Genomic DNA, 22,713 nt, shown 5'->3' with positions numbered 1-22,713 from the left:
TTTGTCTGGACGGGGCTGCGCTACACCTGCACTCTGGATTTCTGGTTCTGGGTCGGTGGTGAGGTGGTCACGTACCACAACGTGGACTCGGGTGAGAAGGGGGACCGCTGTGACATGTCTGGAGCCATGCAAAGAGCTGGAAAACACAAGTGGTTCAAAATAAATGACATGCAGGAGTTTAACTTCCTCTGTTCTGAGTGGTAAACCCACTGTGACCACTGCTGACATTCATTTATTAGTTCTGATCTTCAGTTGCCTTTTGGGTTTTTCTTGTGTTACTAAAACATTTAAGACATTTTTATGGAAGAAGATTTAATTAGTTACAACTTTTCCAGGGTGTTGGGATCACATGTTATGTAAAGTTTTGCTTTCAACTCATGTCTCCTCTTAAACCAGTGAAGTTCCTGAAAAACATAGTGGAGATACATAAATGTTTGAAGTTTGCTTTCTTATTGATCTGGTGATGGTTATACTTCTATAAAGTTATATGTATGTTTTTACTACAGTTTTTGGAGTTTTCTGTTGAATAAATATTCAAATCATTCAAACGTCTCAACAGATTTTTGGATTTTTAAACAAAATAACTAAACAGGTCTGAAGAGTTGGTCAGGTGTCAAATTTCAGTTATTGGTCAAACCTAGATTATAATAATAATACATCATACATTTAAATATCAGTATGTAAACTTCATGTTACAGTTGTTGCAAATGAGACCCCAAGAGATATTTATATGAAGAGTCACTATTCCATGTTGTTGTTAACAAAAATATATTTTATGGAATGTTTCCACACTTTCAAGATGTCTTAAGAGAACCTTGGGATAAGAGTACAACAATATTTTGTATTTCAAAGACTGTTTGAATGAATGAATGAATATCTTTTTCGTTGTTGCACTGAAAACATTTAAAACAGCTCTCCAAAATTCCTCCTCACTCACTCAGTCTCTTCCTCCCACACACATGCGCACGTATACAGATCATGACTGTGAAAAGTAGAATTAAAAAGTGCATAAAAATTAAAGTGCACCATGAAGATTGCACAGTAAAACAAGTTCAAACCTGTTGGGATGCTGGGAGTGGAAGTGGGGGGCAGCAGGATGGGAGGTTAGGTCCTTCAGCAGCTTCCAGAGGGCAGCAATGTAAAAACATTGTTGGTGATCTGTTGTCAGATTTTGTCTGCATTTTATTTAGAAGCCTACATTTTGAAAAGACAAGTGAACTGGATATTTCTTTCACATTCATACAACGGCTTATCTGCACTTAAGGTATGTTGTTTAATCCAAAATACAACAAATTCATGCTCAATGTGATGGTTCATGAAGTGTGTGAAGCAGCACATTTCTTCAATTTAAACTGTCTCAACTGTCTTCTCAAATCAAATCAAATCCAACTTTATCTATATAGAACTTATAATAGTAACGCAAAGTGCTTTACATAATAAAATCAACATTTAACATAAAAAAACTCACACACTCATGGTTAAAAACACACATCTGGTCATTTTGACACACGTCCTCACTTTAAAACCCACACAGCACACCTATATGTGACTTTTTCTATGTTAAATGTTGATTTTATTATATAAAGCACTTTGCATTACTATTGTATGAAAAGTGCTACATAAATAAAGTTTGATTTGATTTGATTAAGGTTTTTTCTCCCAGCAGGGGAGAAATCCTCCTCACGACTGTGCAATGATCTGTTTAAATCAGATTCATGTCCCAATAGATCCCCCTCGTGGCAGAGCTGAGTTATTGATGTAGCGGCAAGAGTAACTTGTATTTGAGAAACATTTTTGGCAACAGTGATGAAAGCTTTCACCACGTTGTTCAGCAAAAATTATACAAGTGAGCAGTTACCAAGATCCTTTTCAGAAGATTTAAATTCAATAAAGTGATTACAAACTACCGTCGTACAATCTAGGAAAATCCAGGACAATGACAAAACCACCACACATCTGGCTTCCAGACACCAGCCACATTTGGGCCTCGTCTGGGCCGATGTTCACTTCTGTCTCAGCAGTGTTACCAAGCCTGGTCCCCGGAGTTCAATATCTTTTATATTTTAGATGTCTGATGCATCAATACACTTGACTCAAATTAACGGATCGTCATCACAACTCTGTACATGACACATTTGTATCAGGTGTAGGGTTGCCAGCCGTCCCTTGAAATACGGATTTGTTCCGTAATTGGGAATTAAAAGTTGCGTTTGTATTGAACCACTACAGACACATATTATGCTCTTATTTATTTATGTCATAATATACTGTACAGGTGAAGGTCGGAAAATGTGAATATATTGCAAAACTTCATTCGTAGTAAATTCAACTTAAGGTGAAACAAATATTATTATAATATTATTTCCCACTACATACAAAGTGAGATATTTCCAGCCTTTATTTGTTATAATTTTGGTGATTATGGCTCACAGTTTATGAAAACCCCAAATAAAAAATCTAAAAAAAATTGAATATATTATGAAATCAATAAAGATTTCAATCATCAAAATTATAACAAATAAAGGCTTAACATATCTTGCTTTGCCTGTAATGAGACTATGTAATATACATGTATTAGTTTCACCTTTTAAGTTGAATTATTGAAATAAATGAACTTTTACACCATATTCTTCACCTGTAGCTGTATTCTACATCTTGGCTGATGTGGACATACATAGGAGGCTATTTCAGTTGCTAGTATGGTTGGCTGTCTGTACAGTCATGCAAGTTCAATGCTATTGAAGCACTTTAAACTTTAAATCAAAGCGTTTAGTTTTTTCATATAAAGTAAATACATTTCTATGCATTTTAGAAGTTTTGGGGATGTCCCTTTTTTTGGCGCCTGCTGCTGAAATTGGGGTGTCCCTCATTTCTATTTCTGAAAGGTGGCAACCCTAATCAGGTGTGTTGGGAAAGACTGGGTTCAGTTCTGGCACAATAGTTAACTGGGACATATCTGGTCCGGATGCAGCAATCTGGCTCCGGCATGAGTTCTGGCGTGTCCTGTGAGACAGATTTGGGCCCAGGAAACAAACTGGGTTTAGATTTGGTAAGCTTTTTTCTGCATTTAAATAAATGGTTAATATATATATATATATATATATATATATATATATATATATATATATATATATATATATATATATATATATATATATATATTATATTATATATATATATTATATATATATAATATATATATATAATATATATATATATTAGGGGTGTAACAATATATCGTGCCACGAAATTTCGCGATACAAAAACGTCACGAAACGTGTCGTGGAGGTGACAAAGTGTATCACGATATTGGGTTATTAATACTAATCTATTCTATGTTGACTAGAAACGCGCATCCGACCGCGAACGCGGGGACCAAAATCTTACTCCGCTCAGAAGAAACTAGTCCCGTTTTGCGGTCCTGTTTTGAGCTCTGAACTTTTACTTATGTAAGGTGGTGTAGAGTTAAGCCTTACCTTATTAAATTAAACCTTTTTGGGGTCGTGAGTAGGATAAACACGGGACAACTTCTGCGTGAGTTCCAGTGTACTTTAAGGTCCCTCAACAGTGTAGGATTTTAGAACATCAACACAGCACCTAGTGCTGTATCACTCCGCCCAATCTAAAACATACTAACAACAACTACAGATAAACTGACTAGTGTAATTATAGTCCATGATTTACAGAATATAAAGAATATATTTATAAAATAATGAACCCTGAATTACCAAAATAACCTTCTTAACAAAAATAATCTCCTCTTACACTTATAAGGTGAGCATGAATCAGTCTTTTTTATGATTTAAAATTGTATGTATTTATTTACTTTTATTTATTTATTTAATTTTAGTTGTTAAATTTCTGGAAAAGAAAAAAGTCAAATCATACATGAGAGAAACTATTCAGTTTGTGGCAAAATATTTTTACTTTAAACTGTAACAATAGGGGCAAACGCACAGCATTTTTTTGTATTTTGTGTCTTTCAAATAAAAGACCATTTTTTCCAGTCATATGTTCCTCATTCAAGGTTGTTAAAAAAATACTGCTATAATATTGTATCGTTATCGGGACCTCAATATCGTGTATCGTACCGTATCGTGAGATTAGTGTATCGTTACACCCCTAATATATATATATATATATATATATATATATATATATATATATATATATATATATATACTGTATATATACATATATATGGCCCGGCAGGGTCTTTCTGTGTGGAGTTTGCATGTTCTCCCCGTGCTTGCGTGGGTTCGCTACGGGTACTCCAGCTTCCTCCCACAGTCCAAAAACATGCAGGTTAACTGATGATTCTAAATTGCCCGTAGGCGTGAGTGTGAGTATGTCTGGTTGTGTATATGTGGCCCTGCGATGGACTGGCGACCTGTCCAGGTGAACCCCTGCCTCTCACCTGTATAAGGATAAGCGCCGGCAGACCCCCGTGACCCTGAAAAGGATAAATCAGGTATAGAAAATGGATGATCAGATTTTTCTTCTTTTTTACTACTGTAGTTGTTAGTATTAAAACAAGCATTATTAAGTATCTCAACATTACTTCCTCTTTTATTTTATACATGCTATATGTTTGTATTTTTCTGAGTTGCATCATGCTAGTTTTGTTTTTGTGACTGGTTTATTCTGTGTAGTTGTTGGTCTGGAGAAAAGACAGAATTGTATTAATTATTTCCAGCTGTCTGGTAGCAGGATATTATGGTGTTCTGCTGTATGCAATAATACAGATGAATTGAGACAATCTTCTGTTGAAAAAACAGGGAAGCTATTTGGAAGGCAACGAGAAATGTGTGGCTATAAGGAAAGACCTCATGTGGTTAGATGTGTCCTGTGATACAGAGAAACCTTTTGTCTGCTATGGTGATGAGCTACTGACATCAGACCGTGGTTCAAGCAAGCCTCTATTAAAGATGAACTTGCTTATAACATTTACAATATACTACAGATAAAACTCTGCAGCAACTCTGTAGGACGGACAGTTTTCAGTGAATGGGGTTGTTTTTTTGTCCTTTTCTCAGAGGAACAACAACTTGATAATTGAATCAATCACAGTTGAACATTTAAGTGTGCAGATGGATATTTTAGTAGAAGATAAACGTCTTTAAATGAGACAGCATTGCTGCTCCCTTACTGTGAACATCAAAACATTAACCTTTTTTTCATTTCATTTCTTGATTCATTCCAGACATTTCAAAACCATTGTCTAACAACGTTAACTTCAGTATAAATCTATTTCTCTCCATGTAAATAGATACACATATACACACATGCATACACACACATTTAGACCATACAGAATCCCCTGTAAATAAATTTACATAAATAAATGAATCTATACCCAATGAGCACATGTCTATCTATATATACATACATATGTACATGCACACACATAACAATACACACAAATCTTGATTAACATCTCTGAAAAGGGGTAGGAAGAAGTCAAACTTATTTCATCCTATCCCAACCTAATGTTGAAACATTAAATGTATTAGCGAGATGTTGCTGGTGATAGTGTTGATATTGCAACATTTCTGTAGTTAAAATACAGGTAGAGTAAACTGTGTTGATCCTGGTCCTGAAGGATTTACTTTGTGAAACAGAAAATGACCTGAGATCCAATCTGAACTTGATTTGTTCTCTTTTTAAAAACTGCTGCCTTTGTGCAGCCAATAATAACATTGTTCACATTCGGCTGTGTTGTCAAGACTGTTCTCATCAATGTTATGCCCTGCCTTTATCATTTGACCTCTAATGAAGTTGAAACACCAGACTTTATTTTTTGCAGCGGCTGTATGTTCACAAAATGTATTTATTTGCCTCTGATGGTTTATGTGATAGGTCTGTTACAACTGGGAGCTGTTATCCATCAAAGCCTGATCATTCTTGTGCAATGATCTAAATTTATCTCGGATTTATGTCCTCATAACACCCTCTTGTGGCAGAGATGGAATGACGCACCTGCATGAGACGCATGCTTTAGAGAAGAATGAAAGCTGTCAGGACGTAATTCATTAACAATTACAGTTTTTTTCAATTGTTTACACGCTATTTCGAAAACTGGGTTCTTTTTTTCAAAATATAATCACAATTATCCAAACACAACACTCAATTTGTATAAGTCCTAGATTGTTTGCAAAATGACACACTTTAGTCAAAACATACAAACTTCAGTCAAAACATATACACTTATTTGTGAAAATGTTATTCGTTTTCATTTAACCAACACAGTCCTCAATGATCAGACATTATTACAGCCAGTTTCACACTGCTGTGATAAATAAAAAACACATTTGTAAAAAAACTAATTTTAAGAAATAGCATGTGCTAGATTTTTGGCCAGACATTGTTATGTAAGGGATAATTTAGATGTAAAAAAAATAGTGACAAACCCACAACATTCTTCATGATTAGTTTGAGATATAGGGAGAATGTACACAAATAGGCCTACTATAAACTTACCAAGCACTGCACAACACTGATGCTGCAGACTGAATATTTCAAGTATTTATTTCAATACTTACAGTATTTCTTACCATAATCAGTTACAGTAATCAACCAACAATGAAATCAATGAAACAAATACAATCCGTAAACAAATAAAAATTACTGCATGAAGTACATACACTTTGACTCTGAAAAAAAAAAAACTACTGCAAAAGCAAAAAGAATACTGTAACTATTCATCATCTCTCCGTCTGGCTGGATGAGGCCATAAGATTTCATCCACATCACAGGCTATGTCTTCATTGGCAAGGCACAATACAATTACAATACAATTATTGGTCAAAACCATGTTCACAATGGCAGCCTCTTGTGCACGAGTGAACATAGGGCGCCTTCCACCTTGGTGTCCTTGACCCTCAATCCTATGTAAAAAAAAAATATATCTAAAAAAATACACATGCAGCCTACTGTCAAATGTCATAGTAAACAATGGCCCGGTTTCCCAGATCAGTTAAGTAGCTCTTAACAGCGAAAGACTTCTTTCAAACCATCTTAAGGAGCCTGTGAAAGAAGTCTTTCGCTGTTAAGAGCTACTTAACTGATCTGGGAAACCGGGCCAATATTGATGATAAGTATAGCAAGATTCAGTTTCAATGTACAGTGTGGTTAGCTTACCTGTTTTCTCAACGAAATGTCCGAATTACTGACGCAACAGTATTTTTGCTGAGATTAGGTTGAACTCTTTGTCCAGCTTCCATCAGTGTCAGTCCATGGTTGATGACATGGTCAATAAGTGTTGCACGGATTTCTTGAGTCAAATTTGTTCCTCGTCTTCTTTGTTCAGGTTATATCAACTCTTCAAGTCCTTCTTCTCCTCTTCCTCTACCTGGGCCTCCTCCTCTACCTCCTTCTCCTCTTCCTCTACCTCCTTCATCTCCTCTTTGAGCTTCCCCTCTCATTCTCACTCTTCTTCTTCTTCGTATAGCTCCTTCCATTTTTGTTGAAGACAACTCACCTGCTGCCTTTTATAGCACACCTGAGTGCTGCGTTTTCAATTTTGCACATGTGTGCTTCCACACCTGGTGGATGTGATTATCCAATTTGTTCATGAGTGTGGTCATTGGCAATCCGGGGCTTTGTAATGACAAGAAAGTAACCTCACAATCCTTATCTGTGCCTAAGGTGTGAAAATGTGTGTAGAGTTTTACAAATAACTGTGTGTAATGTTTTGCAAAAAGGGTGAAGCAGACATTGTGTGTAATGTTGTGCAAATCTGTGGAGATGTTTTGCTCCTTGGAGTAGAATTTCGCAAATTGTGTGGAAATTTTTATTTTAGTGTGTAAACAATCGTAAAAAACTGTAACAACGTCAGCAATTCAAAAGATAATTTTCAGGAAGTGAAACCTGATTAAGTGGTTAAAAACCGCTGGAAGATGATCTGGGGAAATGCAGGAATGTGATGATACAGCTGGGCCAGTACTTATACTTATATGTATGCACTAATAATGCTTGTAATATTAGTATAGGAACCATGTTACATTACAGTAAACACTATAATGATTATACAGTATAAGTTGTATCGATGAGAACTTTATGAAGATCACATGAAATAGACGTATACAAAAAAATATATTGACACATTAGTATAATCAGGAAGTAAATGTCAGAAATACTGCTGGGGATTTCTGGGATTTCATCTTGAATGTGCAATTACACTGTACACTGCATGTCCAAGAAATCAAGTCACACATTCTTGCATGCATTCCACTGTGGTGTCTTTTTTTCTGTCTAGGGTTGCAATCATTTTTCTCCACGGTCTTGAATTGGTGTTTGGCGATCCTCAATGAAGTTAGTGTACAGGACAGCAGCCCTTGAGGACCGGCATGGCTTTTAGTTGTTATGTTCCCCTGCTTCAACACAACCAGATAGGGACTTTGTCATTGAAGTTGCATTTGGTAAGTTTATTTTTGTCATTTTCTGAAATTACACCTATTTTCAGACAATATTACATAAGCCAGCTCATTTTGGAAACAAATTTGCTCCTCTGGCACCACCTCCAGCTCGTAATGCAGTTTACAAGTTCCCACTGCTCCCACTGCAGCTCCTCCAATCACAGCTGGGGGGCGTGGTTGGCAAATGTCAATCACAGAGTCGAGCAAACAATGCAGACAACCCCCTTCTCCTCCGTCTCTGTGCCTCGTGTGAACATCTGCATGCCACCGCTTGAGAGAAACTAGATGTCAAGAGTTTGTGAGAGGCTTTAAAACAATCAAACCTCAAAGACAAAGATGCCGATTTCTTCTTCAGCAGTTCCTGAAGACTGCATTCTCTGTTACAGACATTGCATGATTTTGTTTTTCACATGCAATGTTCAATATACTCATAGAGGTGACGTGATGAACAAACTCTGACCTTTAAAAATGCCATAGCAACCAGGTTCAGCTGTGCACACAGTCCTTCTTCTTCTGTACTACAATTATACAGCTGTTCTTATTTTACTTTTTGTCTGATTAACACAACAACAAAGAAAAGGTGCATTTCTTAAGAGTTTAGATAAACTTGAAAAAGACAGAGATCCACTTGCCCACCACCAGGAGCAGGAGCAGGCTCCACTGCAGCTTTGCTCCGTCAGACATCGTTGGTTTTAATTTGAATCAGGTGTATTCAGACAAGGAGACAGTCCTCCTGAGGACTGGAGTTTGACACCTATGCTACAGATTTTTTGGTATTAGTCTGGTATTAACTCTGCTCACGCTTCTGGGTAAAGTTTGACAACCTTATTTTTTTGTTAGAAGGAACCCCTAGGAGGAATAATAGGGGTGTTGTCATCTTGGATTTTTTTTGCTGATGACCATTCATGCATATGGTCACAATAATGGTCAAAATGTACAGTTTATATGCAAAATCTTCAATGTTCAAGATTTTATATTTAGGGAAATGGATAAAACATCAATTGAAAAACTTTTTTTTTTTAATTGTATTGCTATATTTTGTCCAATATTGGTTAAAAAATATGACTTTTTTATAGGTGTTTTTAACACACACACATAATAAACACATTTTTTTTTTAAGAGGGAAACACATTTTCTATGAAATCCTGTGTCAAAAACGTTTTTAAAAAAGTGATATTTTGTATCCAATATTGGCTAAAATATTACAATATGATTCATAAAGGCTGTTTTACTATTGTTTTATCTATTTCCTTAGATATACAATGCAAGTACAAATTGTACAGGTTGACCAAAACTGACCATATGCCTGAATTGAGAACTTGAATATTCTAGCGCCTCTAGTGGTCACCAGCTAAAACATTCAAGAGGACAACAGCCCTAAAATTCCTTCTATAGATTTGTTCTAACAAAAAAAAATAGGTTGTCAAACTTTACCCAGACATGTGAGCAAAAGTCTTAACGGAGGCTCTTTTATAAAGTTGCCCCTTGACTATATTTTTTATCCTAAACACTCACCAGCTATTTTATTAGGTACACAATGCCGGCAGCGGCTTGAACATCCTTTTCCCCTCTTATGGCAAACATTGTACTGAAGTGTTGCCAACATAAAGGGACAGATGTGGTCACAACTATCCTCCCAAAGCTGTGACATTTGATGAACATTTACTACGTATCAAAGTGCCTAAAGTAAGCTAAGAAAATATCCCGACACCATAATACCACCAGCAGTCTGAACTGTTCATTCAAGGAAGGATGGATTCATTATTTATGCAAAATTCTAACCCTGTCTATAAATTTTGCTGCAGAAGTTGAGACTCATCAGACAAGGCAACGCTTTTCTCCAAACTCCTATCACTAAATTTTGGTGAGGCTGTGCTAACAGCTGATTCATGCTGCTGATCTTAGCTGACAGGAGTGTCTGCAGTACGATCTCCTGCTGCTGAAGCCCGTACCCTTCAAGGTTTTTCATCCTGAGAGGTCAGAGAACAGGCGGCTATTTGAGTTGCTGTCGCCTTCGTATCATCTTGAAACAGTTTGACCATTCTCCTTAGACCTGTGCTGTAGATTCTGAACACGGAGATACTTTTTATGAAAACATATGTTTTCAGAATGCTCAGGTCGGTCACCATTTTACGCTGCAGGCCAGTGAGCCAGGTCATGTGCCATTCCAAAAATGGAAATGTGTTTTCAACACATCTTGTTAATTATTAATTTTCAGAAAGATAATCAACCTGTTTGAACATTCAAATCAGACTGTGAGGTTCCAGTAAAGGTTTGTTGTTCGTTAGAAAATAACATTTTAGTGAGAACAGCTTTGAGCAGAGCATCGGAGACAGACATCTTTCTGGATGCAAAGTCATCACTGAGGTCGAACACTTCTTAACAACATGAATTGATATAAAACTATTGCCAATATATGATATTGGCTAACATTTACAGTTTAGATATGACCAACTGGTCATGTGACCACTCTTTTACTACAGAGGTGAATGCAGATGGCTTTAACAAGACGTTCAATAAATGTTCATCAGGGAAAAAACTAATCATTCAGTCCAGACAGAGATGGAGACAGAGATTCCTGTCTGATTATTGGCAGCTCAGGTGTTTGTGTTACAAAGTTTTATTTCAACAACATCCCGACCTTCAGGTTTGGCTTTTTTTTCTTCTCTTGCTACTGATTCGTGATGTCTTTTGGACGACATGTTGAAATCTCCCCCTAAGTAGCTCTGCAAGAGCCTGCCTGCACACACAGCCCCTTGATTGGTCAGATCTCGAGTGCTGTCAGTCATTGCGCATCAGAGTAGAGGTTTCTTTTCTCTCTTCTGCCTGACGGTAATGCATGTGCGCATGCATTGCACATACCATGCAAATACGTCCCCTTGTGCAAAATGCAGCCCCTGTTGGAAGATGAGGCCCTTTGCACAGCGCGTGTTCTGCGTTTAGGGTTGTTTGCATTATTTTTGGGTTTTTATGAGCAGACTAAGACTATGCCAAAAAGTGTACAGTAATGCCCAAACATGGAAAAAGATAAAGATTGTGGTCTAAGTTCAGGCAAGGTTAGTTTTATCATACGGACAAGCTCAGTTGGCCTGTATTTATTTATTCAAACATCATTTGGATATGCTGGTGTGCTGTCGTATATGTTGGTTTTATTTCCTCTAGTACAATAATCCCGTTACAATATTGAAACACGTCTTTATACAGTTTGTGAAAGCTCTCTAGTCCTGAGGGCTGTTTCACAAAAGTAGGATGAAGAATTCCAGGATAAGAGATTCATACAATTCACCCCGGCTGAACCCACTTCACAAAGACCAAACCGGGCTCAGGAGTCGCGGCTTTGTCAATCCAGGTGTAAGTAATACAGGTAAATGCACGTCAACAGATTTCTAAAAAGACCATGAGATCGATCACAGATTCACTTATTCTACAACGCATAAATTGCGTGCGCTATACTTCGCACTAAATGAGCAACATCTTTTGATGGAGGCTTATGAAGAAATGAAACATACTAAAGAAATGAAAAAGCTGCTGCTATTATGAATATGTGACAAAGGGCATGGCAAACAATAGCAGATCGCCTGAATGCGTAAATAGCCTAAAATACACATTTTCTAACCACAACCTTAACAGAAAATGTGATAATCATAGCATACAAGGATTTACCTCACATTTGCTCAAAATAATGACTTTAAACTTATAAATGAACAGTGGAAGTGTGTGATGTTATGTGCAAATCTGACAGTGGATTAATTGTCACTACTTGTGTCCTGAATAGCTCAGTGGGTAGAGCCGGCAACACTTAAAGAGGCCGTTGCTCTCGTTGAGGCAGAGCAGGTTCAAATCCCAGAATATTCCCCCCTCTCTCTATACCCACCTACCTTAGCACCTTTTAAATAAAAGAAAAGCATGTTACTCTTTTTTGTTCCACATTTTATAAATATTTATACAGTACAAACATGACTGGACCAAAGACAACTTGGCAACAGATCAATATTAAATATCAGAACATTTTGCAGTCTAAAACAGATTGATAAAAGAACAGAATCACGGACAAAACACATTGGTATCTGATCGGCGTGACCACTGACTGAACAGATAAGGCACCAGGCTCACATAAGCCTGGCTGTTAGCCGGGTCTAGAGCAGGCTAACAGCAGAGGATATATCGCCGTGGTCATTTATAATCTATAACCCTTGTGAAACTGAATCCCGGCTTAATTCAACCAGGATATCCAGAAAATCCTGGCTCAATCTGCTATCCTGGTTTTGTGAAACAGCCCTCTTACGTCCATGCCACGTAAACATTTGAGAACGACACACTCACTGAGCAGAAGTAAATATTAAAGGTTACGTTATGTAGTGCAACATCCTGATACCGTTTAGTCATATAAAACTTATTTGTCTCCATTTCATCCATAATTGATTTATTTGCAGGTATCTGTTTTCTGATGTGTTATGTTTCTGCTGGTAACGTTACTTCCTTGTGCCGGTGTATTACAGATGCAGCATGCTCTGACGAGCACAGATCCCTCCTCAACAGAAGGGAGAGAGGCTCACCAGACAGTTTTGGAGTTTTGTTCAGAAGTTGGAAGGGGCATGTATGTGTTTTCTAGCCAGTTATTTGATTTTTGGGTTTAACAGAGTTTTGCAGACCTTGATGACCAATTGATGAACGCCATTAATTTGAATCAGGTGTGTTGAGACGAGGAGACATCTAAAACATGCAGGACATTGGCTCCTGAGGACTGGAGTTTGACACCTATGCCACAGATTTTCTTTGTATTTTTTATCCTAAACACTCACCAGCTATTTTATCAGGTACACAATGCCGGCAGCGGCTTGAACATCCTTTTCCCCTCTTATGGCAAACATTGTACTGAAGTGCTGCCAACATAAAGGGACAGATGTGGTCACAACTATCCTCCCAAAACCGTGACATTTGATGAACATTTACTACGTACCAAAGTGCCTAAAGTAAGCTAAGAAAATATCCCCCGACACCATAATACCACCACCAGCAGTCTGAACTGTTGGTGGATACATTATTTATGCAAAATTCTGACCCTGTCATCTAAACTCTGCTGCAGAAGTTGAGACTCATCAGACAAGGCAACGCTTTTTCCAAACTCCTATCACTGAATTTTGGCGAGGCTGTGCTAACAGCTGATTCATGCCGCTGATCTCAGCTGACAGGAGTGTCTGCAGTACGATCTCCTGCTGCTGAAGCCCGTACGCTTCAAGGTTTTTCATCCTGAGAGGTCAGAGAACAGGCGGCTATTTGAGTTGCTGTCGCCTTCGTATCATCTTGAAACAGTTTGACCACTCTCCTTAGACCTGTGCTGTAGATTCTGAACACGGAGATACTTTTTATGAAAACATATGTTTGCAGAATGCTCACGTCGGTCACCATTTTACGCTGCAGGCCAGTGAGCCATGTCATGTGCCATTCCAAAAATGGAAATGTGTCTTCAACACATCTTGTTAATTATTAATTTTCAGAGAGATAATCAACCTGTTTGAACATTCAAATCAGACCGTGAGGTTCCAGTAAAGGTTTGTTGTTCGTTAGAAAGTAACATTTCAGTGAGAACAGCTTTGAGCAGAGCATCGGGGACAGACATCTTTCTGGATGCAAAGTCATCAATGAGGTTGAACACTTCTTAACAACATGAATTGATATAAAACTATTGCCAATATATGATATTGGCTAACATTTACAGTTTAGATATGACCAACTGGTCATGTGACCACTCTTTTACTACAGAGGTGAATGCAGATGGCTTTAACAAGACGTTCAATAAATGTTCATCAGGGAAAAAACTAATCATTCAGTCCAGACAGAGATGAAGACAGAGATTCCTGTCTGATTATTGGCAGCTCAGGTGTTTGTGTTACAAAGTTTTATTTCAACAACATCCCGACCTTCAGGTTTGGCTTTTTTTTCTTCTCTTGCTACTGATTCGTGATGTCTTTTGGACGACATGTTGAAATCTCCCCCTAAGTAGCTCTGCAAGAGCCTGCCTGCACACACAGCCCCTTGATTGGTCAGATCTCGAGTGCTGTCAGTCATTGCGCATCAGAGTAGAGGTTTCTTTTCTCTCTTCTGCCTGACGGTAATGCATGTGCGCATGCATTGCACATACCATGCAAATACGTCCCCTTGTGCAAAATGCAGCCCCTGTTGGAAGATGAGGCCCTTTGCACAGCGCGTGTTCTGCGTTTAGGGTTGTTTGCATTATTTTTGGGTTTTTATGAGCAGACTAAGACTATGCCAAAAAGTGTACAGTAATGCCCAAACATGGAAAAAGATAAAGATTGTGGTCTAAGTTCAGGCAAGGTTAGTTTTATCATACTGACAAGCTCAGTTGGCCTGTATTTATTTATTCAAACATCATTTGGATATGCTGGTGTGCTGTCGTATATGTTGGTTTTATTTCCTCTAGTACAATAATCCCGTTACAATATTGAAACACGTCTTTATACAGTTTGTGAAAGCTCTCTAGTCCTGAGGGCCGTTTCACAAAAGTAGGATGAAGAATTCCAGGATAAGAGATTCATACAATTCATCCCGGCTGAACCCACTTCACAAAGACCAAACCGGGCTCAGGAGTTGCGGCTTTGTCAAGCCAGGTGTAAGTAAGTTTATGAAGAAATGAAACATACTAAAGAAAGGAAAAGCTGCTGCTATTATGAATATGTGACAAAGGGCATGGCAAACAATAGCAGATCGCCTGAATGCGTAAATAGCCTAAAATACACATTTTCTAACCACAACCTTAACAGAAAATGTGATAATCATAGCATTCAAGGATTTACACATTTGCTCAAAATAATGACTTTAAACTTATAAATGAACAGTGGAAGTGTGTGATGTAATGTGCAAATCTGACAGCGGATTAATTCTTGTTACTTGTGTCCTGAATAGCTCAGTGGGTAGAGCCGGCAACACTTATAGAGGCCGTTGCTCTCGTTGAGGCAGAGCAGGTTCAAATCCCGGAATATTCCCCCCTCTCTCTATACCCACCTACCTTACCACCTTTAAAATAAAAGAAAATCATGTTACTCTTTTTTGTTCATCATTTTATAAATATTTATACAGTACGAACATGACTGGACCAAAGACAACTTGGCAACATATCAAGATTAAATATCAGAACATTTTGCAGTCCAAAACAGATTGATAAAAGAACAGAATCACGGACAAAACACATTGGTATCTGATCGTCGTGACCACTGACTGAACAGATAAGGCACCAGGCTCACATAAGCCTGGCTGTTAGCCGGGTCTAGAGCAGGCTAACAGCAGAGGATACATCGCTGTGGTGGACAGTAACGGAGTAAATTTACTTGAGTACTGTACTTAAGTACATATCCAGAGGATTTGTACTTTACTTGAGTATTAGATTTCTTTGGTACTTATTACTCTTACTTGAATACATTTCCAAGACAAATATTTTTACTTTTACTCGAGTAAATTTCTAGGAAGGCTGAAAAGTACTCGTTACTTTCAGGTCTGCTCTTTTTTCTTCTTCCCTAAAATCCTATTGGACACAAGCTGTTTTTGTCAAAGGAGGAGACCTATCACAGTGCACGCTCTCCACTGGGATGTACGTAAAGCGGAAATACGTCAAGCCTCCTCAAAACGATACCGCCAAAGTAGCCTGTGTTTGTCAAGACAGAGCCGCAACAAGTGAAGACATAGCCGCAACAATGGCTACGCCTGCGTCAGGAGAAGAAAGACAATCCGCTGAGTCGTCTCTATATTGCTATATTGTACTGGTACATGTCCTTCCTGTAAAGTTAAGTGACTTCAACATTGAGTTATTGAAAGAAGAGATGTAGTTTTTTGTAAAGCAGTGGTCTTTGAGGGGGATCCAGACTTAGTTGGATGGTGCAGGTTAATTTGGTTTCAGTTCATGATTGTTAATAAACTTTGCATCATCTGCTGTCCTCTTATGATCCCATTTATTTGATTTGTTTTTGGTGTTTCTGCAGGTTTTATACAACATTGTGGTTCTAAAAGCAGCACATCAGTGCAGCTGGTTTCAAAGAGTTAATTCTCAGAAACAAGAGTTAAAACATCCTTAAATTAATTTAGAAAAAATATAGTAATTTAAATTTGGAAAATAAGAAATTTACTCTTACTCTTACTTTTACTTAAAGTAAATTTAAAAGCATTTACTTTTGGATACTTAAGTACCTTTAAAAGCAAGTACTTTTCTACTCTTACTTGAGTAATATTTTGACTAAGCTACTTTTACTTGTAACGGAGTAAATTTTGACCAGTAGTATTTGTACTCTTACTCAAGTACTGGGGTCGAGTACTCTGTCCACCTCTGGATATATCGCCGTGGTAATTTATAATCTATAACTCTTGTGAAACTGAATCCCGGTTTAATTCAAGCAGGATATCCAGAAAATCCTAGCTTAATCTGCTATTCTGGTTTTGTGAAACAGCCCTCTTACGTCCATGCCACGTAAACATTTGAGAACGACACACTCACTGAGCAGAAGTAAATATTAAAGGTTACGTTATGTAGTGCAACATCCTGATATCGTTTAGTCATATAAAACTTATTTGTCTCCATTTCATCCATAATTGATTTATTTGCAGGTATCTGTTTTCTGATGTGTTATGTTTCTGCTGGTAACGTTACTTCCTTGTGCCGGTGTATTACAGATGCAGCATGCTCTGACGAGCACAGGTCCCTCCTCAACAGAAGGGAGAGAGGCTCACCCGACAGTTTTGAAGTCTTGTTCAGAAGTTGGAAGGGGCATGTATGTGTTTTCTAGACAGTTATTTGATTTTTGGGAACTTCCCAACTGTAGGTTTAACAGAGTTTTGCAGACCTTGATGACCAACTGATGAACGCCATTAATTTGAATCAGGTGTGTTGATGCAGATAGCGGCTTGAACATCCTTTCCCCCTCTTATGGCAAACATTGTACTGAAGTGCTGCCAACATAAAGGGACAGATGTGGTCACAACTATCCTCCCAAAACCGTGACATTTGATGAACATTTACTACGTACCAAAGTGCCTAAAGTAAGCTAAGAAAATATCCCCCGACACCATAATACCACCAGCAGTCTGAACTGTTCATTCAAGGTAGGATGGATTCATTATTTATGCAAAATTCTGACACCGTTCTCTAAATTTTGCTGCAGAAGTTGAGACTCATCAGAAAAGGCAACGCTTTTCTCCAAACTCCTATCACTGAATTTTGGCGAGGCTGTGCTAACAGCTGATTCATGCTGCTGATCTCAGCTGACAGGAGTGTCTGCAGTACGATCTCCTGCTGCTGAAGCCCGTACGCTTCAAGGTTTTTCATCCTGAGAGGTCAGAGAACAGGCGGCTATTTGAGTTGCTGTCGCCTTCGTATCATCTTGAAACAGTTTCAACATTCTCCTTAGAGCTGTGCTGTAGATTCTGAACACGGAGATACTTTTTATGAAAACATATGTTTGCAGAATGCTCACGTCGGTCACCATTTTACGCTGCAGGCCAGTGAGCCAGGTCATGTGCCATTCCAAAAATGGAAATGTGTTTTCAACACATCTTGTTAATTATTAATTTTCAGAGGGATAATCAACCTGTTTGAACATTCAAATCAGACTGTGAGGTTCCAGTAAAGGTTTGTTGTTCGTTAGAAAATAACATTTTAGTGAGAACAGCTTTGAGCAGAGCATCGGAGACAGACATCTTTCTGGATGCAAAGTCATCACTGAGGTCGAACACTTCTTAACAAGATGAATTGATATAAAACTATTGCCAATATATGATATTGGCTAACATTTACAGTTTAGATACGACCAACTGGTCATGTGACCACTCTTTTTCCACAGAGGTGAATGCAGATGGCTTTAACAAGACGTTCAATAAATGTTCATCAGGGAAAAAACTAATCATCCAGTCCAGACAGAGATGGAGACAGAGATTCCTGTCTGATGATTGGCAGCTCAGGTGTTTTATTTCAAAAAGTTTTATTTCAACAACATCCCGACCTTCAGGTGAAGCACGAGTTTCCTCGTGTTTGGCTTTTTTTTCTTCTCTTGCTACTGATTCGTGATGTCTTTTGGACGACATGTTGAAATCTCCCCCTAAGTAGCTCTGCAAGAGCCTGCCTGCACACACAGCCCCTTGATTGGTCAGATCTCGAGTGCTGTCAGTCATTGCGCATCCGAGTAGAGATTTCTTCTCTCTTTTCTGCCTGACGGTCATGCATGTGTGCATGCATTGCACATAAGCGCTACCATGCAAATACGTCCCCTCGTGCAAAATGCGGCCCCCATTGGAAGAGGAGGCCCTTTGCACAGCGCGTGTTCTGCGTTTAGGGAGGGGCGACCCTGTTTGCATTATTTTTGGGTTTTTATGAGCAGACTAAGACTATGCCAAAAAGTGTACAGTAATGCCCAAACATTGAAAAAGATAAAGATTGTGGTCTAAGTTCAGGCAAGGTTAGTTTTATCATACTGACAAGCTCAGTTGGCCTGTATTTATTTATTCAAACATCATTTGGATATGCTGGTGTGCTGTCGTATATGTTGGTTTTATTTCCTCTAGTACAATAATCCCGTTACAATATTGAAACATGTCTTTATACAGTTTGTGAAAGCTCTCTAGTCCTGAGGGCTGTTTCACAAAAGTAGGATGAAGAATTCCAGGATAAGAGATTCATACAATTCATCCCGGCTGAACCCATTTCACAATGACCAAACCGGGCTCAGGAGTTGCGGCTTTGTCAAGCCAGGTGTAAGTAATACAGGTAAATGCACGTCAACAGATTTCTAAAAAGACCATGAGGTGGATCACAGATTCACTTATTCTACAACGCATAAATTGCGTGCGCTATACTTCGCACTAAATGAGCAACATCTTTTGATGGAGGCTTATGAAGAAATGAAACATACTAAAGAAAGGAAAAGCTGCTGCTGTTATGAATATGTGACAAAGGGCATGGCAAACAATAGCAGATCGCCCGAATGCGTAAATAGCCTAAAATACACATTTTCTAACCACAACCTTAACAGAAAATGTGATAATCTACAAGGATTTACACATTTGCTCAAAATAATGACTTTAAACTTATAAATGAACAGTGGAAGTCTGTGATGTAATGTGAAAATCTGACAGCGGATTAACTGTCACTACTTGTGTCCTGAATAGCTCAGTGGGTAGAGCCGGCAACACTTATAGAGGCCGTTGCTCTCGTTGAGGCAGAGAAGGTTCAAATCCCGGAATATTCCCCCCTCTCTCTATACCCACCTACCTTACCACCTTTAAAATAAAAGAAAATCATGTTACTCTTTTTTGTTCCACATTTTATAAATATTTATACAGTACGAACATGACTGGACCAAAGACAACTTGGCAACATATCAAGATTAAATATCAGAACATTTTGCAGTCCAAAACAGATTGATAAAAGAACAGAATCACGGACAAAACACATTGGTATCTGATCAGCGTGACCACTGACTGAACAGATAAGGCACCAGGCTCACATAAGCCTGGCTGTTAGCCGGGTCTAGAGCAGGCTAACAGCAGAGGATATATCGCTGTGGTAATTTATAATCTATAACTCTTGTGAAACTGAATCCCGGTTTAATTCAACCAGGATATCCAGAAAATCCTGGCTCAATCTGCTATCCTGGTTTTGTGAAACAGCCCTCTTACGTCCATGCCACGAAAACATTTGAGAACAACACACTCACTGAGCAGAAGTAAATATTAAAGGTTACGTTATGTAGTGCAACATCCCGATACTGTTTAGTCATATAAAACTTATTTGTCTCCATTTCATCCATAATTGATTCATTTGCAGGTATCTGTTTTCTTTTTTTTTTTTTTATATATATATATATATATATCTTTTTATTTCACAATAATTTTCACAATTCACATTTTCACATGCATGATTTCTATTATACCCACATTCCTACCCTCCCCATAATTACCCCAGGGAAAAAAAGAAAAAAAAAACATACATTAAGGGAGAACAAAATTAAATAAATATTAAAAAATAAAATAAAAAAATATATAATGGCAGCAACAGCGATATCAAACTATATATATATACACCCATATATACATACAAACATACATACATATAAGGCACAAGTTCGAAAATAAAGATACTCATTGGTCCCCTTTGGAAAAATCATCCAGTTTTGAGAATAATGGGAATCAAAATTCTTGAAAAATATGAGCACGGTTGTATTTTTCCAAAGTTAATTTTTCCAATGGTAAAAAAACTGAAATTTGATCCAAAAAAACTTGAAAGTTGGAGGGGAATCATCTTTCCAAAGTAAAAGTATGCATTTCTTAGCGAAGTATGTGACCATAATTAATATCCTGCTTTTTTTCCGGTCTAACTGAAGATACAGTGTGTCATTTAATAAATACAAATTGGAGCTTAACTCAAAATTAATTTCTAATACTGATTGTGTGAAGGAATGAATTGATTTCCAGAAACTTATTAAAAGATCACATTCCCAAAACATATGTACAAATGTTCCATCGATTCTTTTACATCTTGGACATTTTGAAGAGATATCCTTTGAAATGTTGTGCATTTTAATTGGAGTTAAATAAAATTTGTGAATAAATTTAAAATTAGCCTCTTTAATTTTATTACTAGTAAAAGGAAAATGTATATTTTCACATATATTTAACCAAGTATTTTCTTCAAAGACCATCCCCAACTCCTTCTCCCATATCTTCACTAAAGTTTGGAAAGATGACAAACCTCCTTGTGATAAAATATTATAAAACTCACTGATCTTTCCTTTAATTGTGTCTGAAGTTATAAATATGTCCTCTATTTCAGATAGTCCAAGTCGAATTTTATTTGCTTTGATAAGTGATTGAACAATGCTCCGTATTTGTAAATATTTAAAAAAGTGTTTGTCAGGGATGTTGTATTCTGATTTTAAGTCAATGAATGATTTTAATTGCATGTTCAAATTAAATAAATCCTTAAACTGTTTTAAACCAGAGTTTGCCCATTCACCTATGTTGATATGTTTGATATTCAGATCTGGATTTTGATAAATAGTGGAATGAATTGAAGTACAGGTGGTAATACTGTTTTTTTTCCTACAATCTCTCCATGCTAACAGGGTATTAAAAACAGAGAAACATTTGTCTATGTTTTTTATTTTTTCAAACTTATTGATAAATATAAGAGAGACCAGTGGCAGGGGTTCGAAAAACTTTGCCTCCATTTGGACCCACCGAGACTCTTGTCTCCCCAATGCCCAAGATACCAGATTCCTTAACTGGGCTGCCCAAAAGGTATCTGTTTTCTGATGTGTTATGTTTCTGCTGGTAACGTTACTTCCTTGTGCCGGTGTATTACAGATGCAGCATGCTCTGACGAGAACAGGTCCCTCCTCAACAGAAGGGAGAGAGGCTCACCAGACAGTTTTGGAATCTTGTTCAGAAGTTGGAAGGGGCATGTATGTGTTTTCTAGACAGTTATTTGATTTTTGGGAACTTCCCAACTGTAGGTTTAACAGAGTTTTGCAGACCTTGATGACCAACTGATGATGGCCATTAATTTGGATCAGGTGTGTTGAGACGAGGAGACATCTAAAACATGCAGGACATTGGCTCCTGAGGACTGGAGTTTGACACCTATGCTACAGATTTTTGTATTTTTTATCCTAAACACTCACCAGTTATTTTATTAGGTACACAATGCCGGCAGCGGCTTGAACATCCTTTTCCCCTCTTATGGCAAACATTGTACTGAAGTGCTGCCAACATAAAGGGACAGATGTGGTCACAACTATCCTCCCAAAGCTGTGACATTTGATGAACATTTACTATGTACCAAAGTGCCTAAAGTAAGCTAAGAAAATATCCCCCGACACCATAATACCACCAGCAGTCTGAACTGTTCATTCAAGGAAGGATGGATACATTATCTATGCAAAATTCTGACCCCGTCATCTAAATTTTGCTGCAGAAGTTGAGACTCATCAGACAAGGCAACACTTTTCTCCAAACTCCTATCACTGAATTTTGTCGAGGCTGTGCTAACAGCTGATTCATGCTGCTGATCTCAGCTGACAGGAGTGTCTGCAGTACGATCTCCTGCTGCTGAAGCCCGTACGCTTCAAGGTTTTTCATCCTGAGAGGTCAGAGAACAGGCGGTTATTTGAGTTGCTGTCTCCTTCGTATCATCTTGAAACAGTTTGACCACTCTCCTTAGACCTGTGCTGTAGATTCTGAACACGGAGATACTTTTTATGAAAACATTTGTTTGCAGAATGCTCACTTTGGTCACCAT

The sequence above is a fragment of the Cololabis saira genome, chromosome 20 (assembly GCF_033807715.1).
Source record: "Cololabis saira isolate AMF1-May2022 chromosome 20, fColSai1.1, whole genome shotgun sequence".
NCBI lineage: Eukaryota > Metazoa > Chordata > Actinopteri > Beloniformes > Belonidae > Cololabis > Cololabis saira.
The sequence above is the reverse complement of the archived record's forward strand: the minus strand, read 5'-3'. Positions refer to the sequence as shown.